This window comes from Bidens hawaiensis, unplaced genomic scaffold, assembly GCF_021521415.1.
Source record: "Bidens hawaiensis isolate Kalapana, Puna unplaced genomic scaffold, B.hawaiensis_p1.1 tig00037674_1, whole genome shotgun sequence".
Classification (NCBI taxonomy): domain Eukaryota; kingdom Viridiplantae; phylum Streptophyta; class Magnoliopsida; order Asterales; family Asteraceae; genus Bidens; species Bidens hawaiensis.
Genome location: NW_027496589.1, coordinates 90,322 through 98,621, shown reverse-complemented (window position 1 = coordinate 98,621; position 8,300 = coordinate 90,322). Strand labels below are relative to the sequence as shown.

General features: G+C 37.6%; 1 pseudogene; it reads right to left on the bottom strand.

Annotated features, from left to right (window-relative positions):
* Positions 1-2,783: 2,783 nt before the first annotated feature.
* LOC143589627 (uncharacterized) lies at positions 2,784-6,549 on the bottom strand (annotated as a pseudogene).
* Positions 6,550-8,300: the final 1,751 nt, after the last annotated feature.

Below are 8,300 nucleotides of genomic sequence, written 5' to 3'. Positions count from 1 at the left end.
ATCTTCACTTTGGCTCTGGGTTTGTTACTTGCAAAACGAACATTCTTCTGCCCACGAGATTCTGTGAACCGGATTTTGTCTTTCACCAAAACTGGATCCACTCCTTTCGATGACATATCGACCATATACAACGAACCCATTTTCTTGCCACGAGCAACAACGAGATTCCCTTTGACTACTTTCCACTGCCCATTCCCGAACTTAACATCGTGCCCTTGGTCATCCAACTGCCCAACTGATATCAAACGTTTCTTCAAACTTGGAATAACCCTCACGTCTTTCAAAGTCCAAGAAGTACCGGCTGAAGTTATCAAATCAACGTCTCCCATACCCGTAACCTCTAAAATATCATCATTCGCTAGTCGAACCTTTCCAAAATCCCCAAATTTAAGATTCTTCATCGTTTCACTACAGTGAGTGGCATGAAACGATGTACCAGAATCCATCACCCAAGCATCAACGCTACTCTCAACACTACAAACCAAAGCCTCATCACTACTGACCCCGTCATCTGTGTCGTCTTCTGTAACGTTCACCTCTTTCTTACCATTCGGACACTGATTCCTGAAGTGTCCTTTCTCTTTACAACCCCAACATTCAATATCCTTACGAGTCTTAGACTGACTCCTCTTCCTGCTCCCACTGCCTCGATGTTTTCCCCTACCTCTACCTTCTGTGACTAGCATATTGCCTGATGATTCACCTGAACTTCTGCGTCTTGAATCTTCTCCCAGAATCAGATCTCGAATCCCATCGAAAGTAATATTTGTAGACGAACTACAAACTGCAGTCACTGTTTGCGACCAACTGTCGGGCAAAGAGGATAATAACAAGAGGTCTTGAACTTCATCATCAAACTTAATGTCAACTGACACTAAGCGGGACAAGATCGAATTAAGATTATTGATATGAGTTGTAACTGACCCACCCTCTTTCATTCTTGTTGTCACTAGCTCTCGGATAAGATAGACTTTATTCGCTGCCGAAGGCTTCTCATACATGTTGGATAGCGCCTCCATCATACCACGTGCTGTGGTTTCTTTCATGATGTTAAACGCCACATCTTCCGACAACGACAAAGTAATACAAGCCCTAGCTTTCTTGTCTAACTTCTTCCAATCTGCTTCTGACAGCTTTTCTGGTTTTTCATCCTCAAGCACTACATCCAAGTCTTTCTGACAAAGTAGTGCCTCAATCTGCATCTTCCACCAACCGAACTTCTGTCCGTCAAACTTCTGTATCGAAACATTTCCGTCTTCTGCCATAACAATGACTAAAACGAAAAACTGGATAAAAAACAGAGACAGACACAGCAATGGCACGAGCCTGAACTTAACGGCTGTTCTACTGAACTCTGTTAAAAATCAACCTATTTAAACCGCAGCGGAAATACGAACTGTAAATCAGAAACCAAAACTTTAAACTGAAACGATAAACCTGACAAACGCGGTTGGCACTGGTTCTAAGTTTCTTTAAATTTCTTCTGACTTGAAACTGTTCTTCAACGAAAATAGGATCTTGATTCGCTGGTTCTCGCCAAATCGAAACTGGTTAAAGCCCACGAGATTTTCGGCCCACACAAAAAATATAATTTGATCTAGACTTAAATTGGCTACTAGGAAAAAAAAGATCTGCCAATATCAAGGCCCAATATTCCTTTTTTATTTGACAAAACAAAAAGGTACGAATACCCAAAGTCTAACAAATTTACTACTGCTCACGTGCTTCTTCTTCTGCTTCTATTTTTTGTGTTTTTAGCAAAACCTAGTTTGCTATCTCTGCCGTATCTACTTCAATGGCACTGCCTCTAGCGGCGAGTATGATAAAATTGCTTTAAAAAAAAAATAACAGAACCTGAACAAATTCCAACCGTCACGCGGGTTGCGGCTGAGACAAATTAGTGCGGCGGCGGCGGTTGTCTGCCGGCGGAACCCTAAAACGAACTGTCTGCTGCCGTATATCGACCTACTGGTGCGGTGGCGACGGGAGGGTTCTGCGCGTTCTTCGTGTGATCCGAACCTAAGCTCTAGATACCACTTGTTAGGATTAAACGCACACACGAAACTGAACACGACACGAAAGCAATAAACGAACACGAGGATTTAACGTGGTTCGGTCTAAACTGACCTACGTCCACGGGTGGCAACTAGGTATTTCTTCATTGAGTGACCAAATATTACAAGTACATAATGTTGTTTATATAGAGACTGAACTAGGGTTAGTAAATTATTATGCAAGAAATCAAAACCGGGCCGGGCTTGGGCCCGACCGCCCACACCCGTCTCCTCTTTTGACTTCATATAATAAACCGGGCCAACAAGGCCTACGAACCCAACAAGTGGAACTATAAAAGCAGCAATGCGAGTTTAGATTTTGAGACCATTTAGAGCACACTAATCTCTAAATAAGAACATATTAACTATTATGCATAAACTATGAAGTTTTGTAGCATACCAAGCCTGTGCTTCATCATCCAGTTGCTTTCATTTTGAGAGATTGGATTAGACCAACCACACCCTGTTGAAAGATGTCAAACACGAATTTGTTTACAAAAATACATTTTTTTCAAACTAATAATTCGGAAATGCAATAAAATATAAGCATCCTAAATATATGATTACTTGTATTTTGAAGTTTTTAGAAACTTGAAATTAATAGAAATATATACGGTTAATTAAAATGCAGTAGAGTATTTGATAATTCAAGTTGGTTTTCAAGTGAATTTAAAATCGGGTAATTTTTTACCACCTGTGATCATAAACCCGCACACCTAAACGTTTAGATCATCCCGTGATAGCTGTAACAATCTCATGGTAAAGGGAAGCCAAGAGTACAGTAACAACATAAAGCGCAACCAAGGCACACGTCACAAAAAAGACCTGCAATACAGTCAATGCGAAAGTGAGTGAAATCAACATTTACCCTCACAAAATCACTTATATGAACTTCACCTGACGAAATGACGTTGTATCAACTGTTGAATTGTTAGCAATGAACAACCCATCCATCACATCGTGTTGCATACTCACTTCATCATCATCATCTTCATCATCATCATCATCATCATCATCATCATCATCATCATCTGCTATATCCTGAAATAGGTCCGATTTTAAAGAAATAATAATAACAACATTAAGATTTATAGCTTTTATGCACATAGTTAAATCCGCCAACTATTTTTTCGCATTACCATTATCACAATTAGTAACAACAGTTCGACTGCTAGGAAAACCAAAAACTTGAGGAAGTAGCAGTAAGCTCCCAAAATTATTAGAAATATTGTCTTATAAAAATGTAGTGGAGTGTGATTTTTAAAGTCGATTTTGGGGTGAATGTAAATTCGGGTAATTATTAACCATCTGAGATCATAAACCCGCTAACCCAACGGGTAATAAGCAATGGGTCAAGATGGACCCATTTATAAGTTAACGGGTATAAATTGGCAATTATACCTAAAGTGAGTGAAATCAACAATTACTCTTACAAAATCACTTATATGAACTTCACCTGAGAAATCCGTGTTGTATCAACTGTTGAATCTTTAACGGTGGATGAATCGTTAGCGATGAACATCCCATCCATCACATCGTGTTGCAAACTCACTTCTTTATCATGATCTGCTATATCCTGAAATAGGTCCGACTTTAAACAAATAATAATAATAACAACAAAAACATAAGATTTATAGCTTTTATGCAAATATATTGTTGTAAGTAATGAAGAACTAAAGTTGTCATTAACGATTACTCTTACAAAATCACTTATATGAACTCCACCTGATAAATCTGCATTGTACTGGCTGTTGAATCGTAAAAGGTGAACATCCCATCCATCTCATCATGTTGCATACTCACTTCTTCAACATGATCTGCTAATTCCTGAAACAGGTCCGATTTTAAACAAATAATAATAATTATTATAATAAAACGTCGTCATATATTACCGTTTTCAATGCCATTATAAATGGATTGTCCTTTGAAAGAAAAGGTGCCACACGAGGCGTTTCAGATAAAATGTTAAGCCACGATTCTATGTACTGATGACTGACCGCCAAATCATTTTTATCTAATATATTTGTGTTCTTCTCTTCCTGGCCATAGATAAGCCTCTACATATGACAGTTATGCATTACTATTACCACCATCACATCCACCACCAATAATAATAATAATAATAATAATAATAATAATAATAATAATAATAATAATAATAATAATAATAATAATATGTTTATTTAACAAGGGTCTTACAGCGAGACTCTCGGCCACCAGTTTCACCCTCGGCACAAATGCATATTCTTCAACAAAGCTCCTGATGACATAGCAAACAAAATAATTTATTAGCAAGATTAGAATATTACATGACATGGTTTCAAAATACTCAACTTTTATCAGAAATGCCTCCGGTGTTTTCCAGGAAACTCGGTGCAACAGAACGTCCCGAGAGTGTGACTGCAGTAACCCTTAACCTTTCAAACTGTTCACGCTCCCAGTCAACCTGCATAAAGTTATAAAATCAAATGGCTTCCTAAACAGTATTAAGTTTATAATATGATTATTGTCTTAATGCCGTTACTCGGGAATCAGAAACGTTTATTTTCTTGTGCTCTAGCGCAACTTTAAGGCTAATTTCCTCTGCTACATTGGATAAACCCTGCACACAAATCACCAAATTAGACAATGAATTTAAGGTTGATATGTAAGCATATGAAAACATATTCGTGTGCCGTTATTATCCACCTGCCTTGAAAATTTTCTTCAAGTGGGCATTCTCTGGATGTTTAGAAACATGAAGCCATAACCCATTTTCACCCGAGCTAAGACTATTCAGGCAGATAGCATACTCAATATTTTCCAGTAAACTTTCATTAAACCTTCTAAGCCACTGCAAATAATAAAACATGAGTGACAAACTTCAATTAAATAAAGGTTCATGCGAAGTAGATGAGGTAACAGGAAAAGCTTATCAAGATTGAAACGAGTCGCTTTTTTACAGGCCATACAAACTTTTTGTTCATTTTAATACTTATGCGTTTATTATCAAACTATAGTAACATCATACTAATCTAATAATTTAAATAGACACCTTTTGAGTCCCGATTTAGTTATAAGGCCCGCCAGACGTCAACCCAAAGAGTATGTTATACCTTCCTCTCGTGTCAGGGTCATCATATAAAATAGAAAATAGCCTAGCAATTTCAAGAAGCGCCGCTACTCCACTCCCATTGCTATCACTTCCAGCTGACAATGCCTGAATTCAAAAGACACGATTAAGCGAATGTAATATGATTGCAATGGAAGGGTAATCTTGTAAATTACCGGAGCTGCACCGAATGTATCATATGATGCAACGATGGCAATAGTTGGTAGTGGGTTTGAATCGTCGTCAGCTTTCAACCCAGGCAACCATCCCTATATATAGTGGATTGTTTTGTTACAGTTACTACTAATAATTGTAGGGTTTTTTTTGCTGCTGCAGGTTCATTTTAACAAATACAAAAAATGTACATGAAAATATATAAATGTTGAGAAGAAAAACCTGGATGTTTGTGATTGTGGGAGATGCAAGTTTCTTAGGAGGCGGTGATGCAACAGTAACCTTATATTTGCAAAGGAATGCAGCCAACAATATCCAAATAATTAAGTTGAATGTAATTGATGGACCATTTATAAAGTAAAACTTTAGATCATAATTAAGATAATATCCAAATAATTAACCCGTGGCCAGCAACAGTTGCATTGTTTCTCTTGATATCGGCTAACAGTTTCCGTAAATATATATCTTCAAGAGCAAAATAGACAGGATACTATAACATGATAACAAACAAAATTCATAATGTTGTTCATTTGCATTATATGCACAAAGAAAGAAACATATATATATATTGTTTGTTGGCTTGTTGAGTGACTGACTTGAATAGTAGAGTGTATTAGATTCTGCTCAAAATCCGCCAACAGTTGTTTCTCAGACGTATAAATACAATTAGTAAGAAAAGATCTGTTGCTAGGAAAACCAAAAGCTTGAGGAAGTTGAAGCAGTAAGCCCCCTAAAGGCTGCTTCTTTCCATGCTCAATATATTCTAAATAATTAAGAAAAATCACAATCAGATAATTAATTAATTAATGTCTGGAGTTTCAATATCTCATAATATAATAAAATGATCCAATTACAACAGAGAAGAAGGTAAGCGGGCAACAAGCTGCGCCGCCACCCCCTTTTGAATGACAAAACCAATCCTACCGAAAACAAAGTTATTGTTCTTCGGAAAATAGTAACATGCATGGTACCTCGAATGAAAGCTCGATCATGTGAATCATGCAGAGAAAGAATGACGACAGTACGGGAGAGATCGGAACCACAACAAGCTGGGAGAGAATAAGAAATCAACGTTGCATGGGGATCAAGAGATGCTGCACGAGATCCGAAAGGCGCACCGAAGATATCATACTGAATCACCCGGTAAACTGTGATAGTAGTAGATGCATCAACATTTGCGATTATAATAAACACAACAGCAGTATCCAGGGAAGAGGTGGTATTCGCCATTGATGAAAACCAACCTACGGTGTGTGTGAAACAAAACTAACAAAGATCCATATAATTACATTTTCTCAAATTATATAAGATTAATAATTGGTATGGTTAATGAAATGGACTAGATAATGGAATGGATAGTTACCATTCCATTTAGATGTGTGGTTACTATGTGGAAATATTAGTGAATGAATTATTTACTTTGTGTGGTTTGGTAGGAAGAAAAAATACGGAATAAAATGAAAACGGTAGTGATTTGGGGGGGGGGGGGGGGTTGGTGGTCGGTGACGGAGATGGCTGCAAGTAGGGGTGAGATAAGGGTTGGACCCTTGAAACCCAGTTACCCGACTCGCAAAACCCATAATTAGACCAGAATATATAATAAGGGTCGGGTTAAGGGTATTTAAATTTCACCTTGAAGGGTAAAAGGGTTTAAGGGTTTGACCATTTTTCAAACCCTTGACCCATTTACTAGTTTCTAGATAGATATACATCAGATTCCCGATTAATCTGAAATGTTGGAAAGCTTAGTATTTCATATATGATTCATCCGAAATTTCCCAACTACTAAGAAATATAAAAATAAAAATAAAGGGACATAATACTGACTGGAAACATATATATAGGAATCACTGAATTGTTCTCTACATGTAATTTGTAAATGTGAATATTATTTGCATCAGTTAAAATGGTTGATAAACTTTCGAAGTTAGACTTTACTATGTTACTAAATGAAAGTATAATTGTTATAGGATACATATATTAAAGTTATATATGAGATATGCAACTGATAAATGCAGAAAATGAGATGTGATTACTGCCTTTAAGGGTAAATGGTAGGACCCTCGAAACCCTTATTTATACCTGACCCTTTTATTGTTTGGAGGGTAGGGTCTCGGGTCCACGTTTCTTCCTAAAAAGGTAAAGGGTCTGGGTAGGGTATTAGGTAAAAGGTCGGGTCTTACCCTTTGAACATTCCTAGCCACAAGCGATGGTTGGTGGCAGCAGTGGTGGTGATGGTGGTGTTGGCGGTGGTGGACGACAAGAAGTATTGGTGGTTGTGTTGGAAGTTTTAGGTATAAGTGTGAATGAAAGTCTTAAATGTGAAAGTGATAAATAGTTGTCCCACATCGGTGTGGAAACAAAACGAAGAATTGTTTATAAGGTACATTTTATATACGAGAAAACAGTGACAACGCTAACTGACCAAACTTAGGCAAAATATGTTGGCTTTGCACTTCTAATGAAATAATAATCCCCCCCCCCCCCCCCCAATTATATACGAGAAAACAGTGCCAACACTAACTGATCAAACTTAGGCAAAATATATATACGAGAAAACAGTGCCAACACTAACCGATCAAACTTAGGCAAAATATGTTGGCTTGGCACTTCTAATGCCACGTCAGCAAAATAATGTCACGTCAGTAAGAAAACTAACGAAGGTAGGTTCGTTAAGTTTTGTTGTGCTAGTAACAAATAGGGTGAAAGCTGGGAGTGGTGTTTTACAAATCAAAAGTTAAGAGTGGTATCAGCTAGGTGAATCTCCCCCCCCCCCCCATTATATACGAGAAAACAATGACAACACTAACTGATCAAACTTAGGCATAATATGTTGGCTTGGCACTTCTAATGCCACGTCAGCAAAATAATGTCACGTCAGTAAGAAAACTAACGAAGTTAGGTTCCATTGCCGGAGTTACGTTATGATGATTCACATTACCTAGTCTGACGAATTGACACAACTAAGTGTCGTTTACCTG